The sequence below is a fragment of the Chiloscyllium plagiosum genome, unplaced genomic scaffold, assembly GCF_037043375.1.
Source record: "Chiloscyllium plagiosum isolate Xiang-an unplaced genomic scaffold, Cpla_swu_hap1 HiC_scaffold_46, whole genome shotgun sequence".
Taxonomy (NCBI): domain Eukaryota; kingdom Metazoa; phylum Chordata; class Chondrichthyes; order Orectolobiformes; family Hemiscylliidae; genus Chiloscyllium; species Chiloscyllium plagiosum.
In genome coordinates this window covers 15,995,179-16,016,947 of record NW_028270184.1, presented here as the reverse complement: position 1 = coordinate 16,016,947, position 21,769 = coordinate 15,995,179, and the positions used below count along the sequence as shown (strand labels likewise).

Genomic DNA, 21,769 nt, shown 5'->3' with positions numbered 1-21,769 from the left:
AGCCTTGTGGGAGGAAGTAGCCACTTGAATAGTCAATAACAAAGAACTGCAGATGCTGGAAATCAAAACAAAAACAGAAATTGCTGTAGAAACTCAGTAGGTCTGGCAGCATCTCTGGAGAGAAAGCCAAGTTATACTTCAGATCTACTGACTCTTCTTCTGTTCTCACAGACATCTCGGTGCAGCAAACCATTAGTTACAAACGCAAACAGGATCTATAAAGTGAAATGGTAGGAGAGTGAATGGGAATCAAAGTATTGTGGAAAAGGCAGCAGAAGTGAAAGAACAGATTCTCACTGAGGTGGTGAGAAACATGGTGTAGAAGATGGAAGGAAGTCAAAAGGACTGATATGTTTTCCTTTTCTTAGGGAAGAACATTTAAAGGCAAATTGTCCGTGATTAAAAAGTAAACCAGCTGCATTGGTGAAAATGGTTTATTCTTCTCTAAAGAAAGTTATCCCAAAGCGGTAAAGTTGTGAGCAATCCATTTCTTCTAATGGATTCACTATAGGGGAAAAAAAGAGATGGGATTGTGGTAGATTAATGTTTGAGGGGAAGTTACTCCAGTTTGTTCTAAAATGGAGGTGAGATTGTAATCCTGGGGGTTACTGGCTCAGCACAGATCTTATAATTTTAAAAAGAGTGACTTTTCTTCAAGGAATTTGTTGTGTTAACACACTGTTTTGTTAGTGATTGTGTATATAATCCATTTTTTAAGAATGAATTTACATTGTGCTGTGGTAAATGAATGCTATTTTTGGTGGTGTTTCCAAACTACAAATGAATCATGTAGATGATACATTGGAATTGAAATACTGGAGGGTGTTGTGTTTCCACAACCTGTGATAGTGTGCCACAATTCAGGATCAGTCTCTGTGAGTGAACACTCCTTGCCTATTTGGAATCCATGTATCATAGGGAGGTAATGGCCTGTGGTATTATCACTCGATTGTTAAACCAGAGGGTTGAGAGTGTGGTGCTAGAAAAGCACAGGAGGTCAGGCAGCATCCGAGGAGAAGAAAAATCAACATTTCTGGCCAGAGCCCTTCATCAGGAATGTTAAACCATCGACCCAGGTAATGTTGTGAGGATGCTGATTTGAATCCTGCAGTGGCAAATGGTGGATTTTACATTCAATAAACACCTAGAATTAAAAGTCTAACAATGACATGAATCCATTGTCGATTGTCAGAAAAACCCTTTTTGGTTCGCTAATCTCCTTAATTGCCATCCTTGCATGTTGTGGCCTACATGTGACTCCAGACCCACAGCTTGATTGGTTTGGGATGGGCAATAAATGCTGTCTTAGTCAGCGATGCCCTCATCCTATGAATGAATAAAAAAAGGGCATGATTGGCTACATAGGACTGGGATATCTTAGCTATTACAGAAACGTTGCTGAGGGAAGCGCAGGACTGGCAGCTTAATGTTCCCGGGTATAAATGCTATAGGAAAGATAAAAACGGGCAAGAGAGGAGGGGCAGTAGTAATTTTGATTAGAGATAACATTACGGCTGTACTTAGGGAGGGTATTCCTGGAAGTACGTTCAGTTAACTTATTTAGATGGAACTTGGAAATAAGAAAGGGATGAGCACCTTAATGGGATTGTATTATAGATACCTGCAACTGTCAGCAGGAAATTGAGAAACAAAATTGGAAGGAGATCTCAGATATCTGTAAGAATGCAGGCTTGTAATGGCCATGATTTTAACTTTCCAAACATAGACTGGGACTGCCGTACTGTTAAGGGGTTAGATGGAGAGGAAATTGTTCAGTGTGTAAAGCAAAATGTCTCATTCGGTATATGGATGAACCTACTAGAGAAGGAGTAAAATCTGACCTTATCTCAGGAGGTAAGGCAAAACAAATGACTTAGGTATCAGTGGGTGAACACTGTAGGGCCAGTGATCATCATAGTGTGGAAACAGGCCCTTCAGCCCAACAAGTCCACACTGCTGCCTCACAGCTCCAGAGACCCGGGTTCAATTCCCGACTCAGGCGACTGACTGTGTGGAGTTTGCACATTCTCCCCGTGTCTGCGTGGGTTTCCTCCGGGTGCTCCGGTTTCCTCCCACAGTCCAAAGATGTGCACGTCAGGTGAATTGGCCATGCTAAATTGCCCGTAGTGTTAGGTAAAGGGGTAAATGTACGGGAATGGGTGGGTTACGCTTCGGCGGGTCGGTGTGGGCTTGTTGGGCCGAAGGGCCTGTTTCCACACTGTAAGTAATCTAAAAAAAAAAAACCAAATCTCCAATGAGTAACCAACTCAGACCAATTCCCCTACTCTAATATCCCATATTTACCTCTGACTAACGCAGCTAATATACACATCCATGAAAACTCTGGGCAATTTAGCATGGCCAATTCACCTGACTTGCACATCTTTGGATTGTTGGAGGAAACCCATGTAGACACGGAAAGAAAGTGCAACCTTCACACAGACAGTCGCTTGAGGCTGGAATCAAACCCGGGTCCTCAGGGCTGTGAAGCAGCAGTGCTAACCACTGAGCCACCATGCCGCTCCATAATTCTGTTAGATTTAAAATAGATATGGAAAAGGATAGATCTTATCTAAAAGTTAAAGTTATAAATTGGAGCAAGGCCAATTTTGAAGTGTTAGGCAAGAATTTTCAAAAGCGGATTGGGAGAGGCTATTCACAAGTAAAGGGGCGGATGGAAGGAGTGAGACCTTCAAAAATGAGCTAATGAGAGTCAAGAAGCAATATGTTCCTAGCAGTGTGAAGGGCAAGGCTGGGGAGTGTAGGGAATGCTGGATGACTAGATCAATTGAGGCTATAGTCAAAAAAAAGGAGTACATTGCAGGTACAGACAGCTGAGATCAAGTGAATTTGTCGAGGAGTATATGGCCAGTAGGAGTACTGTCTACTCCGGAGGGAAATCAGGAGGGCAAATGGTGACACGAGATAGCTTTGGCAAATAAGGGAATCCAAAGAGATTCTACAAATATATTAAGGGCAAAATAGTAACCAGGGAGATTACGGGGTCTTAAAGATTAACAAGGCCATCTATGTATGGAAACGCAGGAGATGGGCGAGATATGAAGGGAGTATTTCGCATCAGTATTTACTGTGACGAAGGATATGGAAACGAGAGAAATTGGAGAAAAAAAATGAGCGATATCTTGAAAAGTGTTCATATGTAAGAGGAGGAGGAGCTGAGCGTCTTAAAATACAAAGGTGGATATATCTTTGGGAAGTAATTGCTGCGCCCCTTGCTGAGTTATTTATATCAGCAATAACCGTGGGTGAGGTGCCAAAAGACTGGAGAGTGGCTAATATGGCACCGTATTTTCAGAAAGGTTGTAAGGAAAAGTCAGGGAACTAGAGGCCAGTGAGCTTGATGTCAGTGGTGGGTAAGTTATTGGAGGAGATCCTGTCCCTCAGGATCTATGGGCTTTTGGAAAGCCAAGGACCAATTAGGAATAGTCATCACAGCTTTGTGCATGGGAAATCATGTCTCATGAACTTGATTAAGTTTTTTGAAGAAGTGACAAAGAAGATTAATGATGATAGAACTATGCATGTTGTCTATATGGACTTCAGCAAGGCATTTGACAAGGTTCCGCATAGTAGACTGGTTAGTAAGGTTAGATGACATGGAATCCAAGGAGAAATAGCCATTGAATACAAATTTGTCTATAAGGTAGGAGATAGGATGGTGGTGGAGGATTGTTTTTATACTGGAGGCCTGTGATCAGTAGTGTGCTACAGGATTTGGTGCTGCATCAGATGTGAATATAGAAGGAATGGTTAGTAAGTTTACAGATAACACCAAAATTGACTGTACAGTGGACAGTAAAGAAGGTTATTTCAGAGTACAATGGGACTTTGATCAGATGGGCTGCTGAATGACAAATGGAGTTTAATCTATATAAATGTGAGGTGTTGCCAAATCATGGCATGACTTATACACTTAATGGTAGAGTCCTGGGAAATGCTGTCAAACAAAGAGACCTTGGGTGCAAGTTCATCATTCCTTGAAGGTGGAGTCACAGGGAGATGGGATAGTGAAGAAGTACACTTGCTTTTATTGGTCAGTGCATTGAGTTGAAGAGTTGGGATATCATGATGTGGCTGTACAGGACATTGGTTGGACCACTTTTGGAATACTGTGTTAAGTTTTGGTCTTCCTGCTATAAGAAATATATTGTTAAACTTCTAAGGGTTCTGAAAATATTTCCAAGGATGTTGCCATGGTTGGAGGAATTCAGCTAAATGGAGAGGTTGAATACGTTAAGGCTATTTTCCCCGTTATGTCAGAGGCTGAGGGGAAACCTTCTAATGATTTACAAAATCATGAAGCGCATGGATAGGTTGAATATCCAAGGTCTATTTCCCAAGGTAGGGGCGATCAAAACTAAGGCATAGGTTTACAGTGAGAGGGAAAAGAGATAAGGGGCAACTTTTTCATGCCGACGATCGTGTGTTAATAGAATGAGCTGGCAGAGGCGGATACAATTAGAACACTTAAAAGATATCTGGATGGGTACAATAATAGGAGTGTTTAGAGGGATATAGGCCAAATGCTGGCAAATGGGACTAGATTAATTTAGGCTACCTGGTCAGCATGGACCAGGCCAACAAGGCCATATGAAGTACAAACATTAACAACGGAAGAAGCTTGTGAAAATCTGAGCATCACACACACTCCACTCAGCAAATGTCACCCACCCAATATGTGGCAGTGCTTGTGGATTTGGTACTGAACTATTGAATAATCTCAGGACCCACAAGCCTGGAATGGAAGAAAATCATCCACGATCCATGGTGATTGGTCAAGAAGAATGTGGCCTCAGAAAAGGGTATTGTATGTACTGAATAGACATTCTGGATGGTGTGAGTATGCTTCTCAGATAAAAAGTATAAATCTCTGTATCCCCAATACTCCTTCCTTACTTAAGTTTGGAACACTAATTCATCCAATTATCTCCTGGCTTTTAGCCCAAATCTTCTTCCCTGGAGGCATTTCTGGTGTTCACTGTCACAGTCACCTATTCCACTGCTCCCACAAAAGCCAAAAATCATACACCATGTTATAGTCTAACCTGTTTATTTGGAAACACTCGCTTTCGGAACACTGCTCCTTCAACAGCTTGATGATTTGCGCATGTGCAGAGACTCTATTTGGGCGAAGCAGCTCCTGCTATATGATTGGATTGTGATCACCTCGCCCTGTTATTCTACTGGCTGAATGTTTCATACGTCATGAGTACATTGATAGAGCAACGCCCCCCTTGGATCCGTGTTCTGCCCTAATTCCGTCATAATTCGGTCATGTGAGCAATGGAAACAGCAAGAAACCAGATGCACACTGAACCAGAGTTTCTCTGTTGTCTGAGCATGAATGTTGAATCATGAGCCTCTCAAACTGTTCATTGCTGCCTAGCAAGGTTACTGCTGCTGCTCCTCTCTCTCTGAATGAAGATTGAGCTTCACCCAGACTGAAACTTGCTCCTCTGTCCGACATCTGTGAACAAGCAATTTCTCCCAATTTTCTTTTAAATTCTAGTGTGAATTCTGTTTTTTTTTATTTCAAAAATATACTTTATTCATAAAATAATTTGATGGTCTGTACAGTTGGTAATGCCCGACATATGTAAACATGTACATACAGAAATCAAACCTTATCATTTTTATACAGATCTGTACATTTTTTGATCATATGCCCATATAATTAGCTGAGGCATCAGCAGAGCCCAAATGACTGCATGGGCCCCCTGTTCTTCGTTAGGCAGGCAGACTTTACACAGTGGTCTTTCCCCACCGCGCCTTGGCGGCAGCTGCCCCAAGCTTCAGCGCGTCCCTCAACACGTAGTCCTGGACCATGGAATGTGCCAGTCTGCAACACTCAGTCGGGGTCAACTCCTTCAGCTGGAAGATCAGCAGGTTTCGGACCACCCAGAGAGCGTCCTTCACCGAGTTGATGATCCTCCAGGCACAGTTGATGTTCGTCTCGGTGTGCGTCCCGGGGAACAGACCGTAGAGCACGGAGTCCCGTGTCACGGCGCTGCTCGGGACGAACCTCGACAAACACCACTGCATTCCTCTCCAGACTTCCTCTGCGTAGGCACATTCCAGAAGGAGGTGTGTGACAGTCTCGTCCCCCCCGCAGCCGCTTCGAGGGCAGCGTGCGGTGCGGCTGAGAGTCCGGGCGTGCATAAAGGATCTCACAGGCAGAGCCCTTCTCACCACCAGCCAAGCCATGTCTTGGTGCTTGTTGGAAAGTTCTGGCGATGAGGCATTCTGCCAAATGGCTTTGACAGTCTGCTCAGGGAACCGCTCGATAGGATCCGCCCTCTCCTTTTCCCGAAGGGTCTCAAGGACACTACGTGCTGACCACTTCCTAATGGACTTGTGGTCAAAGGTGTTTTTCTTCATAAATTTCTCCACGAAGGACAGGTGATACGGAACGGTCCAACTACTCGGAGCGTTCCGCGGCAGCGAGGCCAGGCCCATCCTTCCCAACACCGGGGACAGGTAGAACCTCAGTACGTAGTGACACTTGGTGTTTGCGTACCGGGGATCCACGCACAGCTTGATGCAGCCACACACAAAGGTGGCCATCAGGGTGAGGGTGGCATTGGGTGTATTTTTTCCCCCGTTGCCCAGATCTTTATACAGTGAGTCCCTTCGGACCCAGTCCATCTTTGACCTCCATATAAACTGGAAGATGGCCCGGGTGACTGCAGCGGCACAGGTTCTGGGAATAGGCCAGACCTGTGCCACGTATAACAGCAATGACAGTGCCTCACACCTGATGACCAGGTTTTTTCCCACGATGGAGAGCGACCGTAGCTTCCATCTGCCCAGTTTCTGCCTCACTTTGCTGATACACTCCTCCCAAGACTTGGCGCACGCCCCAGCCCCTCCGAACCAAATACCCAGCACCTTCAGGTGGTCGGTCCTGACGGTGAAGGGGATCGAGGATTGGTCGGCCCAGTTCCCGAAGAGCATGGCCTCGCTCTTGCCTCGGTTTACCTTGGCCCCCGAGGCCCGTTCGAACTGGTCACAAATGCACATGAGTCTGCGCACGGACAGCGGATCCGAGCAGAAAACGGCGACGTCATCCATGTACAGGGAGGCCTTAACCTGCAGGCCCCCGCTGCCAGGAATAGTCACCCCTCTCAGGCTCGCATCCTTCCTGATGAACTCGGCAAATGGCTCTATGCAGCACACAAACAAGGCAGGAGAGAGGGGGCAGCCCTGCCTGACTCCAGATCTGACTGGGAAGCTATCTGATTCCCACCCGTTGATTGAGACTGCACTGACAATGTTGGTGTAGAGCAGTCTGATCCAATTGCAGATTCTCTCCCCAAAGCCCATTTTGGAGAGAACATCTCTCATATACCTGTGTGATATCCTGTCAAAGGCTTTCTCCTGGTCCAGGCTGATCAGGCAGGTGTCCAACCCTCTGTCCTGCACGTAGGCAATCGTATCCCTGAGGAGTGCGAGACTCTCAGCGATCTTCCTGCCCGGCACAGCACAGGTTTGGTCAGGGTGAATCACCGACCCTAGAGTAGACCTGAGCAGTCTTCTGTGGCTATCCCCATTTCAAACAAGTAGGCTGTATTGGAAAATGTAGGGGGTGATCGATTCACAGGTGAACTAGCACGAATGGCTACATATCTGGTATTGAGACTGGCTCTAATGCAATGAGGGGTACGTCAGGTTCCAAGAGATCAATTGTGTTAGGGGACTCTCTAGTCTGAGGTACAGACAGATGTTTCTGTGGCCAGCAGTGAAAAATCAGAATGGGGTGTTGCTTCCCTGGTGCCAGGATCAAGGATGTCCCAGAGTGGATGCAGGATGTTCTCAAGGGAGAGAGGAGCCAGCAAGACGTCATTGTCCACATTGGAACCAACGACATAGGAAGGGAAAAGGTTGAGATTCTGAAGGGAGATTTCAGAGAGTTAGGCAGAAATTTAAAAAGGAGGTCCTCGAGAGTAGTAATATCTGGATTACTCCCAGTGCCACTAGCTAGTGAGGGCAGGAATAGGAGGATAGAGCAGATGAATACACGGCTGAGGAACTGGTGTATGGGGGAAGGATTCACATTTTTGGATCATTGGAATCTCTTTTGGGGTAGAAGTGACCTGTTCAAAAAGGACAGAATTCACCTAAATTGGAAGGGGACTAATATACTGGCAGGGAGATTTGCTAGAGCTGCTTGGGAGGATTTAAACCAGTAAAGTTGGGGGGGAACCGAGGGTGATAGTGAGGGAAGAGATCAATCTGAGACTGATTCACGTCTGTTCTCAACTGTACCAAACAGTCAGGGCAGGCAGGGACAAGGTAGGTCTAATAAGTTAAACTACATTTATTTCAAAGCAAGGGGCCTAACAGGGGAGACAGATGAACTCAGGGCATGGTTAGGAACATGGGACTGGGATACCATAACAATTACAGAGACATGGTTCACCACCACCACCACCACCTTACTAGTTTAAATCCTCCCAAGCAGTTCTAGCAAATCTCCCCGCCAGTATATTAGTCCCCTTCCAATTTAGATGCAATCCATCCTTCTTGTACAGGTCACTTCTACAGGGATGAACAGGACTGGCAGCTTACAGGATACTGGCAGGATACAAGTGCTACAGGAAGGATAGAAGGATAGAAAGGGAGGCAAGAGAGGAGGGGGAGTGGTGTTTTTGACAAGGGATAGCATTACAGCTGTACTGAGGGAAGATATTCCCGGAAATACATCCAGGGAAGTTATTTGGGTTGAACTGAGAAATAAGAAAGGATGATCACCTTATTGGGATTGTATTATAGACCCCCTAATAGATAGCAGGAAATTGGGAAACAGATTTGAAAGGAGATCTCAGCTATCTGTAAGAATAATAGGGTGGTTATAGTCAGGATTTTAACTTTCCAAACATCAAATGGGACTGCCGTAATGTTAAGGGTTTAGATGGAGAGAAATTTGTTAAGTGTGTACAAGAAAATTTTCTGATTCAGTATGTGGATATACCTACTAGAGAAGGTGCAATGACCTACTGTTGGGAAATAAGGCAGGGCAGGTGACTGAGGTATCAGTGGGGGTGCACTTTGGGGCCAGCGACCACAATTCTATTAGTTTTAAAATAGCGATGGAAAAGGATAGACCAGATCTAAAAGCTTAAGTTCTAAATTGGAGCAAGGCCAATTTTGACGATATTAGGCAAGAACTTTCGAAAGCTGATTGGGGGCAGATGTTCGCAGGTGAAGGGATGGCTAGAAAAAGGGAAGCCTTCAGAAATAATGAGAATCCAGAGAAAGTATACTCCTGTTAGGGTGAAAGGAAAGTCTGGTAGGTATACGGAATGCTGGATGACTGAAGAAATTGAGAGCTTGGTTAAGAAAAAGAAGGATATGTCAGGTATAGACGGGATAGATTGAGTGAATCCTTAGAAGAGTATAATGGCAGTACGAGTATACTTAAGAGGGAAATCAGGAGGGCAAAACGGGGACATGAGATAGCTTTGGCAAATAGAATTAAGGAGAATCCAAAGGGTTTTTACAAATACATAAAGGACAAAAGGGTAACTAGGGAGAGAATAGGGCCCTGCAGCATCCAAGGAACAGGAGAATCGACGTTTCGGGAATAAGCCCTTCTTCAGGAATGAGGAAAGTGTGTCCAGCAGGCTAAGATAAAAGGTGGGGAGGAGGGACTTGGGGGAGGGGCTTTGGAAATGTGATAGGTGGAGGGAGGTCAAGGTGAGGGTGATAGGCCGGAGTGGGGTAGGGGCGGAGAGGTCAGGAAGATGATTGCAGGTTAGGAATCATCTTCCTGACCTCTCCGCCCCCACCCCACTCCGGCCTATCACCTTCACCTTGACCTCCCTCCACCTATTGCATTTCCAAAGCCCCTCCCCACCTTTTATCTTAGCCTGCTGGACACACTTTCCTCATTCTTGAAGAAGGACTTATGCCCGAAACGTCGATTCTCCTGTTCCTTGGATGCTGCCTGACCTGCTGCGCTTTTCCAGCAACACATTTTCAGCTCTGACCTCCAGCATCTGCAGCCCTCACTTTCTCTCAGAGAATAGGGCCCCTCAAAGATCAGCAAGGCGGCCTTTGTGTGGAGCCGCAGAAATGGGGGAGATACTAAACGAGTATTGTACATCAGTATTTACTGTGGAAAAGGATATGGAAGATACAGACTGTAAATAAATGGTGACATCTTGAAAAATGTCCATATTACAGAGGAGGAAGTCCTGGGTGTCTTGAAACACATAAAAGTTGATAAATCCCCAGGTCCTGGTCAGGTGTACGCCAGAACTCTGTGGGAAGCTAGGGAAGTGATTGCTGAGATATTTGTATCATCAATAGTCACAGGTGAGGTGCTGGAAGACTGGAGATTGGCGAACATGGTGCCAGTGTTTGAGAAGGGTGTAAGGACAAGCCAGGGAACTATAGACCAGTGAGCCTGACATCGCTGATGGGCAAGTTGTTGGAGGGAATCCTGAGGGACAGGATGTACATCTATTTGGAAAGGCAAGGACTGATTAGGGATAGTCAACATGTCTTTGTGCATTGGAAATCATGTCTCACAAACTTGTTTGAGTTTTTTGAAGAAGTAACAAAGAGGATTGATGAGGGCAGAACGGTAGATGTGATCTATATGGACTTCAGTAAAGTGTTCGACAAGGTTCCCCATGACAGACCGGTTAGCAAGGTTAGATCCCACAGAATACAGGGAGAACTCGCCATTTGGATGCAGAACTGGCTCAAAGGTAGAAGACAAAGGGTGGTGGTGGAGGGTTGTTTTTCAGTGACCAGTGGAGTGCCACAAGGATCGGTGCTGGGTCCTCTACTTTTCGTCATTTACACAAATGATTTGGATGTGAGCCAAAGAAGTATAGTTAGTAAGTTTGCAGATGACACCAAAATTGGAGGTATAGTGGACAACGAAGGAGTTACCTCAGATTACAACAGGATCTTGATCAGATGGGCCAAAGGGCTGAGAAATGGCAGATGGAGTTTAATTCAGATAAATGAGAGGTGCTGTATTTTGGAAAAGCAAACCTTAGCAGGACTTATACACTTAATGGTAAGATCCTCGGGAGTGTTGCTGAACAAAGAGACCTTGGAGTGCAGGTTTATAGCACCTTGAAAGTGGAGTCGCAGGTAGATAGGATAGTGAAGGTGGCGCTTGGTATGCTTTCCTTGATCAGCCTGAGTATTGAGTATAGGAGTAGGGAGGTCATGTTGCAGCTGTACAGGACATTGGTTAGGCCACTGTTGGAATATTGCATGCAATTCTGGTCTCCTTCCTATTGGAAAGATGTTGTGAAACTTGAAAGGGTTCAGAAACGATTTACAAGGATGTTGCCAGGGTTGGAGGATTTGAGTTATAAGAAGAGGCTGAACAGGCTGTGGCTGTTTTCCGTGGAGCGTCGGAGGCTGAGGGGTGACCTTATAGAGGTTTACAAAATTATGTGGAGCATGAATAGGGTAAATAGACAAAGTCTTTTTCCTGGGGTGGGGGAATCCAGAACTAGAGGGCATAGGTTTAAGGTGAGAGGGGAAAGATATAGAACAGACCTAGGGGGCAACGTTTTCATACAGAGGGTACTACTTGTATGGAATGAGCTGCCAGAGGATGTGGTGGAGGCTGGTACAATTACAATTACAACATTTAAAAGGCATCTGGATGGGAATGCGAATAGGAAGAGTTTGGAGGGATATGGGCCGGGTGCTGGCAGTTGGGACTAGATTGGGTTGGGATATCTGGTCGGCATGGACGGGTTGGATCAAAGGGTCTGTTTCCGTGCTGTACATCTCTATGACTCTATCTGGGAACCTTTGTTAATTCTGACCTAGCCTGGCCAACACGTGAATGCGGACTCAAAACATTGAGTTTGATTCTTAACCATCCTCTGGGCATTCAGAATGGATGATAAATGCTGGCTGAACTGATGATGCCATGATCCCATGAATAAACAGAAAACAAACTGTTACTGCAGTTACTTGTGAACTCGTGCTGTTTCAACAAGCTGAATGACTGAGTGAATTATTTCCCATACTCAAAGCAGATGAATAGCCTCTCCCCAGTGTGTATTTGCTGGTGTACAATGAGAGTTGATGATGTCCTGAACCCAGCCCCACAGTGAGATTACCGGAACGGTCTCTCTTCAGTGTGAACATGTTGATGGTACATCTGTCCACTTGAGCTTTTAAAGCACTTCCCTTCGGCATATTTAAAGGGTTTCTCCTCAGAGTGAACCTGCTGACGAGGAGAAATCCTTCCCACACTCTGAGCAGGTGAACAGGCTCTCCCTAGTGTAGACTCGCTGGTGTGACAGCGGGTAGGATGACTGCATGAATTCCTTACCACACTCAGCGCAGCGGAACAGATCCTTTTACATGGGGAAATTTTCTGAGCGCCTTCTCATACATGGAGCAGGTGAATGGTTTCTCCCCAGTGTGACTGCGCTGATGTGTTTACGCCTTGGATGGGTATTTGACACCCTTCCCACAGTAGTCCCTATATAGCCAGTTTCTTGTCAGTGTGGCACTGGTTTAGTTTCAAACGCTCAGATGTTCGTCTGAAGAATACAGAATTTTTGCACAGTTTCTCTTATTGTGATGCTTCCACCTTCCATATTCAACTAAGCAATTCTGTTAGATCTTCGTGTGGTGTTCTGTATGTGTCACGACTGTACATCAAACTCCAAAACACAATGAAATTGATCTAAAACAGTCATCGCACCCATTGTTAATTTATATCTGCAACTCATCTGCCTTATTCGTCAAACTTGTAACATTAAAATCATTGCCATTCAACCGTGTCAAACCTTAACTGTTGTGTAATGCTAACCCCTTCCTCACTCACTTGATTCTTCTCTTTCCTTCTTACCCTTTTGGACATTCACTCTGGATCCCATACCATTACCAAGTTAAGTTTCACACACCACAACAGCACTTGTAACAACACTTCCAGCATCACAGGCTATATCTCACTTTGGATAGGCTTTCGCCCAACAGCTTAGGTGAAGGGTACTGACTGTCTCATTCTGAGCGCCTTGGAGATAAAATAAAGACTTGATACGACTTAATTTTAAGGAAAAGGTTATTTATATCATTTTTATCCTATACAGGTAAATGAACCTATGGTGTTTACAAATATCATCAGCAAAAAGCCCAGAAAACACTGTTTGGATATCGATAACAGTAACTTCAAAATCCAATGCAGAGTTACTAGGGAACTCATTGTTATTTAACCAATCCCAAGGAACCATAAAATCACTTTACAGACAATATGCAGATGGACAATCTTTACCCAGTGTAAATCTGTTGATGTCCAGTGACATTGTGATCATTTCCAAAGGCATTGATACAACTGTATCAATGTTTTATCTACAAAATGAACACCTTTAATAGAGTAGGGTTTAATAACATCAATACAACCGCCCAGTGACAAAGGTTCATTCCTTGGTGGTTCTTTGTGAATTTGCTGGTGTGTTTGCAAACAGCAACGCCATTTCCATAGCATAGCAGGTGAACAGGATTCACGCAGTGTCATTTCACTGGTGTGTTAACAGTTTGGATGACAGAGTGAATCCCTTCCAACATGTGGAACAAGTGAATAATCTATTCATGGAGTGAACAGGCTGCTGTATCAACAGGTAAGCTGACTGAGTGAATGCTTCTCCCCAGCGTGAACTCGCTGGTGCCTCAGCAGGTTGGATGACTGAGTAAATCCCTTCCCACAATGGGAGCAGGTGAATGGTCTCTCTCTCCTGTGAATCCGCTGGTGCACTAGCAGGATTGTTGACTGAGTGAATGCTTTCCCACAATCAGAGCAGGTGAATGGTTTCTCTCCAGTGTGAACCCGCTGGTGTCTCAGCAGGTTTGATGATTGGGTAAATCCCTTCCCACAAGCTGAACAGGTGAATGATTTCTCTCTGGTATGAACTTGCTGATGCTCCAGGAGTTTAGATGAGCGAATGAATCCTTTTCCACATTCAGAACAAATGAATGGTCTCTCCCCAGTGTGAACTCGCTGGTGTTCTAGGAGATTAGATGAGCGAATGAATCCTTTTCCACATTCAGAACAAGTGAATGGTCTCTCCCCAGTGTGAACTCGCTGGTGCTCCAGCAGTTTAGATGAGTGAGTGAATCCTTTCCCACATTCAGAACAAGTGAATGGTCTCTCCCCAGTATGAATTCCCTGGTGTTCGAGTAACTTAGATGAGTGAACAAACGCTTTTCCACATTCAGAACAGGTGAACGGTCTCTCCCCGGTGTGAACTCCCTGATGTTTCAGCAGGCTGGATGAAGAAGTGAATCCCTTCCCACAGTCGGAGCAAGTGAAAGGTTTCTCCCCGGTATGAACTCGCTGGTGTATCCGCAGGCTGGATGACTGGGTGAATCCCTTCCCACACTGGCAGCAGGTGAATGGCTTCTCCCCAGTGTGAACTCGCTGATGTAGCAGCAGGTTGGATGACTGAGCGAATGCCTTCCCACAATTGGAGCAGGTGAATGGTCTCTCTCCTGTGTGAATCCGCTGGTGTTCCAGCAGTTTGGATGACTGAGTGAATCCCTTCCCACACAGGGAGCAGAGGAATGGTCTTTCCCCAGTGTGAACTCGCTGGTGTATCTGCAGGCTGGATGACCGAGTGAATCCTTTACCACAGGCAGAACAGGTGTAAGGTCTCTCCTCAGTGTGAACTCCCTGGTGTTCCAGCAGTTTAGATGAGTGAGTGAATCCTTTTCCACAATCAGAGCAGGTGAATGGTCTCTCTCCACTGTGAACCCGTTGGTGTTCAAGTAGTTTAGATGAGTGAGTGAATCCTTTCCCACATTCAGAACAGGTGAATGGTCTCTCTCTCTTGTGAATTCGCTGGTGTATTAGCAGGTTGCATGACTGAGCAAATGCTTTCCCACAAACAGAGCAGATAAATGGTCTCTCTCCAGTGTGAACACGCTGGTGTTCCAGCAGTTTAGATGAATGAGTGAATCCTTTCCCACATTCAGAACAGGTTAATGGTCTCTCCCCAGTGTGAACCTGCTGGTGGATCCGCAGGTTGGATGACTGAGTGAATCCCATCCCACAATCAGAGCAAGTGAATGACTTCTCCCCAGTGTGACTGCGTTGGTGATTTTCCAGCTGGGATGGGTAAAGAAATCCCTTCCCGCAATCCCCACATTTCCATCCTCCCACTCCAGTATGATCATACTGGTGTTTGGACATTTCAGATGAATCTTCACAGATTTTCACAGATGATGAAGGATCCCTGGTGTGAATGATGCTTTTTCCTTCAATGTTCAAAATCCTGAGATAATTAGATTATGATAAACACAGTGACTTTTGGATCTGGGTGTGGTTTCGTTTGAAGTCTCGAATTGCAAATTAACCTTTCAAACAGAAAACAAATGTACTAGGAGAAACAAGAACACACAGGTGTGAAACTGAAACACATAAATCCGGTCAGTTGTGGAGATGACAGAGGGAAACTGCTGGATTATTGTTAAAACCAAACTGGTTCATGAATCTCCTTCAAGGAAGGGAACCGCTCAGTGTTTGCACAAAACTAAAGAAAGAGATAGAGGAGGGAGAGGTATGCATGAACGAGATGCATTTTATAGATCTACAACTCAATCCTGTTCCTGTTTTCTCCCTTCAATTCCTCTGAAGGGCTAAGAACAAGTGTATAGTTCCTTGAAAGTGGAGTTGGAAGTCGACAGGGTAGTGAAGGTAATTGGCATGTTTTTTCCCCTATTGGTCGATGCATTTGGTATCAAAGTTGGGAGCTCAAGTCGTGGCTCGATAGGAAGTTGATGAGGCTAATTTTAGGAATACTGCATTCAATTCTGGTCTCCCTCCTCTCTGAAAGAAGTAATCAGGGCAGGACTTAGACACTCAACAGTAAGGTTCCATGGAGTGTTGCCAAACAAAGACACCTTGGAGTGTAGGTTCATAGTTCCTTCAAAGTGGAGTCTTAGGTGGACAGAATAGTGAAGAATGCCTTATTTGTTGGTGCATTGATTTCAGGAGTTGGGAAATCATGTTGCAGCTGTACAAGACATTGGTTAGACCACTTTTGGAATAATGCATTCAATTCTAGTCACCCTGCTATAGGAAACATGGTGTGAAATTTGAAAGAGTTAGAAAAGATTTACAAAGATGTTAGTAGGTTTGGAGGTTTGAGCTATAGGGAGAGGCTGAGGCTATTTTCCCTGGAGAATTGGAGGCTGAGGGGTGGCCTTCTAGAAGTTTATAAAATCATAAGCGGCATGGATACGGTGAATAGTTGAGAAGGGCAAGATTTAAAAGGGACCTTATGGACAACCTTTTCATTTAGATGGCCATGCGTGTATAGAATGAGCTGCCAGAGGAAGTGATTGAAACTGGAACAATTACAACATTTGAAAGGCATCTGGATGAGCATATGAATAGAAAGGTATAGAGGAATATGGGCCAAGTGCTGGCCAAGGTGACCAAATTGGTTCAGGACATCGGGTCAACATGGATAAGCTGGAACAAATAGTCTGTTTCCATGCTGTATAACTCTACGACTCTGAGTGCAGAAGCAAAACTGTGGAAATCTAAACTAAAAACAGCATCTGAAATGACGACGGATGCAGGCATCATTGCAACGTTGAAGAATTGTTGAGATGATCATATAGCTACTGTTGGAATATTGCGTGCAATTCTGGTCTCCTTCCTATCGGAAAGATCTTGTGAAACTTGAAAGGGTTCAGAAAAGATTTACAAGGATGTTGCCAGGGTTGGAGGATCTGAGCTACAGGGAGAGGCTGAACAGGCTGGGGCTGTTTTCCCTGGCGCGTCGGAGGCTGAGGGGTGACCTTATAGAGGTTTACAAAATTATGAGGGGCATGGATAGGATAAATAGAAAAAGTCTTTTCCCTGGGGTCGGGGAGTCTAGAACTAGAGGGCATAGGCTTAGGGTGAGAGGAGAAAGATATAAAAGAGACCTAAGGGGCAACATTTTCACGCAGAGGGTGGTACGTGTATGGAATGAGCTGCCAAAGGATGTGGTGAAGGCTGGCACAATTGCAACATAAGAGGCATTTGGGTGGGTATATGAATGGGAAGGATTTGGAGGGATATGGGCCGGGTGCTGGTAGGTGGGGCTAGATTAGGTTGGGATATCTAGTCGGCATGGATGGGTTGGACGGAAGGGTCTGTTTCCATTCTGTACATCTTTATGACTCTATAAGTCACTACAATATAGGTTACATGCTGAAAGCAGGAAAATGGGTCAAGAGTATTGGTGCTTGCTGACCAGTCTAGATTCGATAGGATATTGTGTTCAGCAATTGTATATCCGAGACTGTGACCCCATTTTGTTCCATGTTTCTCTGTGAATCTCTCTTTTAGGAAGTAAGCAGGATTGGCAAACAGTGAAGAACGCAAATGATACATGTGCACATAGTGAGAGGATTCAAGTACAGGAACAGGGGATGCCTTTCTGTAAGGGCTTTGGGGAGCCCACACCTGGAATAGTGTATGCACCTTTGTTCTCCTTACTCACGGAAGGATGCATTGGCCACTTAAGAGTGTAAAGAAGGTTCAACATTCTGATTCCTGCACTATCATAAAGGCAGAATCTATCCTCGTTTATCTAGCCTTTCTTTGTCTTTCTGAGCCACTGATTGCATCAGTAACCTTCCGTTTCCTAATCTGAATTTGACCCATCTAAGCCTACACTTGGGTTCCCATTCCCCTGCCAGACTAGTTTAAAACCTCACCAATGGAACCAGCAAAGGGACCCAAGATTTGTCCCAGCTCGGCCCAGAGTAAGTGGTCAAGCTTCTACAGCTCCCACCTTACCTAGAGACGGTCCCAATGCATCAAGAATTTAAACCCTTCTCTGGTACATCATTTTTCCAGTCACACATTCCTCTGATCTGTCCTCTTATTCCTGCTCTCAGTAGCACATGGTATTGGGAGTAAAGCTGACAACATTACATTTGAGGTCCTGCATTTTAATATATCTCCTGTCTTCCTACATTCAGCTTTCAGTTACTCATGTCTTGTTGTCGTTGGTACCTCTGAGTTCTATGACCACCGGCTGTTCACTCTCGAGCTCCAAAATGTCCTGCAGCGCTGCATAATATCCTGGATCCTAGCGCCAGGGAGGTCACATATCATCCTGGGTTCATGTCTGGGCCACAGAAGTGCCTGTCTGTATCACTGGCTATTGAGACCCCTGTCACTATAGCCTTGCCATTCTTTTTCCTTCCCTTTTGTGCAGCAGAGCCTACTATGACACTATGAACTCAGCTGTTGCTGATTTCCCCTGAAAGGCCACCCCAACCACTCCCTACAGTATCCAAAGTGGTATATCTGTTTGAGAGGAGAATGACCACTGGGGACTCCAGCACTTACGTGAAGAGCCTTTCGCTTTATCTGATGGTCACCCATTCCCGTTCTGCCTGTGTAATTCTCACGTGCAGTGTGACTACCTCGGTAAACGCGTTGTCCATGACATTCTACAGTAAGTCCATCCACAGCTCCAGCTCTGAAAATGTTAGCCAGTAGCTGCATATGGATACACTTCGTGCACACGCAGTCATCAGGCATACTGGAAGCCTCCCTTATTTCCCACATTGTGTAAGAGGTGCACACCATGAGTCTGAGGTCTCCTTACATGACTTCTCTGTAAATTAAGCTAGTTACTCCCCTTAAGAGAATTTAATTGAGCTAAGGATCTTCCTTCATTTCAAACACGTCTATTACAACGGAAAGCTCCTATCTGTACTTCATGAATATTAAATTTAAAAATTGGAAGAAAATATTCTGCAGAGAACACGAACCAATTGGCTCTTTCCAACTGGACTGTATCACTTTCTGAACAGCCCGGAGACTGTGTACCACACTCAATCTTTCAGCTTCATCTTCTCCCTGACACACCTCACTGTCTGTTTCCACCCAACTCTAAAGCACTCTCATTCAGCCAAGCAGCACTCACAGTGCAGCCTTGTCAGTTTATCTGTCTACTCACACCTACACTGACCTCAGCCTCCTTTACTGTTCCAATGCAGCTTAATGGGAGCACAGGGAACAGCATCTCATCTTCCAATTCAGCACTATGTAACACTTCAGATTCAAGAATCTAGAACGTTCCACCTGAAGGGGCGCTAAGGAATTTGAAAATGAAGTTTGCAGGCATTTGAGAATGAGTAAATTATAGGTTAAAACCATGAAGTGGGATGAAATATGACCGTTCTTTCCAAGACTTGAGGAGTTATTTGGATAAATCTGTGCCGCTGTCAGGCCTATATTTCCTTCCTGAGCTGCACTGCCCAGAACTGATCACATACCCCAGTGATCTAACGACGAACTGGAACATCTTGCTACTTTTCGAGATACACACATATCGGAATTATATTCCCACAAACCTTTTTCCTTCCAGAGTGAAATGCCAATGATATACAAATCCTGAGGCTCTGCTGACTGTCAGAACTTCTTTAGAAATTCTGGTCTGCAAAACAAGTTCACGAAAGAAAAATCACTGTGTGAACGGACCTCTTCAAATCACACCCCCAACCCCCAACTGTGGGGCGGCACGGTGGCACAGTGGTTAGCACTGCTGCCTCACAGCGCCAGAAGACCTGGGTTCAATTCCCGCCTCAGGCGACTGACTGTGTGGAGTTTGCACGTTCTCCCAGTGTCTGCGTGGGTTTCCTCCAGGTGCTCTGGTTTCCTCCCACAGTCCAAAGATGTGCAGGTCACGCCAAATTGCCCGTAATGTTAGGTAAGGGGTAAATGTAGGGGTATGGGTGGGTTGTGCTTCGGCAGGGCGGTGTGGACTTGTTGGGCCGAAGGGCCTGTTTCCACACTGTAATCTAATCTAAACCCCCAACCCCCAACCCCAACCCCAACCCCAACAACCAAGCCCGAAGCGCATGCGCTCTGCTGCAACGTAGCCCAATAAAGATGGCGTCTGTAATATGGGCTTGTTACTGCGTGAGGCCCGCAGCCGATTTCCCGTTTACTGTAAACGCAGGACCTAGAGTTTCTAATCTGGATCTAGAGGTTTACATCTGCTGTTTACAAAACAGCCCAGTCAAGACTGGCTCCATTTTTCTCCTAATCTCTGCTGTATCTCCTCATGAACGGTACGAACCTCCTCAGACGCGAGTCACAGACGTCCACGGGCCGTACTGCCTGGCCCCACCCCGAGTGCTCAGAGGACCCGCCTCCTCCTCCTCCTATTGGCCCACAACTGCTGTCAGTCGGCCGGGGCCCTTTGTGACATGGACCTAGCCTTCCTTACTGTTGCCCCAGGATGAGCTTGGCCATTCACAGTGAATGGAGCAGCATCATAGAGGGTAGAGGTTGTGGCCGTTCAGCCCATGAGGGCTGCATCCTCCCACTCGAGAATCGCTGCAAATCGATCCCAAATTTGCCATAAGCCTGCAAACCTTTCCTTAAAAAGTTAAGTATCAAATCTTTTTTTGAGAGTAACCGCTAAATCTGCATTCAGCGGATGTTTAGATTTTTCCAGATTCACATAATCTTCACATGTTCACCTGCATTATTTGCCAATTATCTGAAAGCTGTGTTCTGTGGTTACCGAACATTGTGACAATATTAATAATGTCTCTCTCTGTCTGCACATGAAATATCCTGGAAACAAATCTACACCTCCATTAAATCACTGCTTAACCTTCTCAGCTCCAAGGAGAATTATCTGAGCTTCTGCTAAGTCTCCCCAAAACAAAAACCTATCTTCATTTTAATTTATGCATGGAATGGCTGTTTGCTGCCCAGACTAGTATTTATTGTCCAACATTATTTGACTCGTACAAAACAGTGGCGAACTGCCTTATTGAACTGTGCAGTGCATGTGCTGTAAGGACACCACAGTGTTGTTTTGATGAAAATCTCCCGCAGTCTCACAAACTCTATAATCTCCCGCATCTCTGTAATCTTCTCCAGTCTCACAATCTTCCCTGTGTCTGTAATCCCCTGCTGCCTCATAATCTTCCCTATCTCTATAATCTCCTCCAGCCTTACAATTCTCCCTACCTCTGTAATTTCCTCCAGCCTCTGAACTAGATAAGGGTAGCAAGTTTGCAAATGACACCAAAATTGGTGCTGCAGTCCACAGTAAAGAAGGTTATCTCAGAATACAACAGGGCTCATATCTGATGGGCTAGTGGGCTAAGGAGTGGCAGATGGAGTTCAATTTAGATAAATGCGAGGTGTTACATTTTGCTGAGGGAAACCAAGGCATGACTTATACAGCTAATTGTCAGGCATGAAGGCTTGTTGCTGAACAAAAAGACCCAGGGTGCAGGTGCATAGTTCATTGTAAGTGAAGTCGGAGATGGACAGTGTGGTGGAGAAGGCATTTGGCATGCTTGCCTTCATTTGCCCGTGCATTGAGAATAGTAGTTGGGAGATCATGCTGTAACTGTACAGGACATTGGTGAAGCAACGCTTAGAATACTGCATTAAATTCTGGCTTCCCTGCAATACAAAAGATGCTGTTAAACTTGAAAAGGCTCAGCAAAGATTTACAATGATGTTTCTGGGATTGGAGGGTTTGAGGTAACGGGAAAGGCTGAATAGGCTGGGAGTTTTTTCCCTGGAGCATCAGAGGCTGAGGGTGACCTTATAGCGGTTTATTAAATCATGAGGGACATGGATAGGGTGATTTGGAGGTGCCAGTGTTGGACTGGGGTATATAAAAAGTTAAAAATCACACAACACCAGGTTATAGAATGAATACCAAGGCCATTTTCCCCACAGTAGGGGATTCAAAATTAGACAGTGTTGGTATAAGAT

The 21,769-nt window shown here is 45.2% G+C and overlaps 1 pseudogene across 1 annotated transcript; it reads right to left on the bottom strand.

Annotated features, from left to right (window-relative positions):
- Positions 1 to 13,620: 13,620 nt before the first annotated feature.
- Positions 13,621 to 19,315, bottom strand: LOC148136241 (uncharacterized; annotated as a pseudogene). Its single transcript, XR_015754602.1, has 2 exons — positions 19,297 to 19,315; positions 13,621 to 15,281 (listed from the first exon to the last, which is right to left on the bottom strand). The product of XR_015754602.1 is annotated as an uncharacterized LOC148136241 (transcript).
- Positions 19,316 to 21,769: the final 2,454 nt, after the last annotated feature.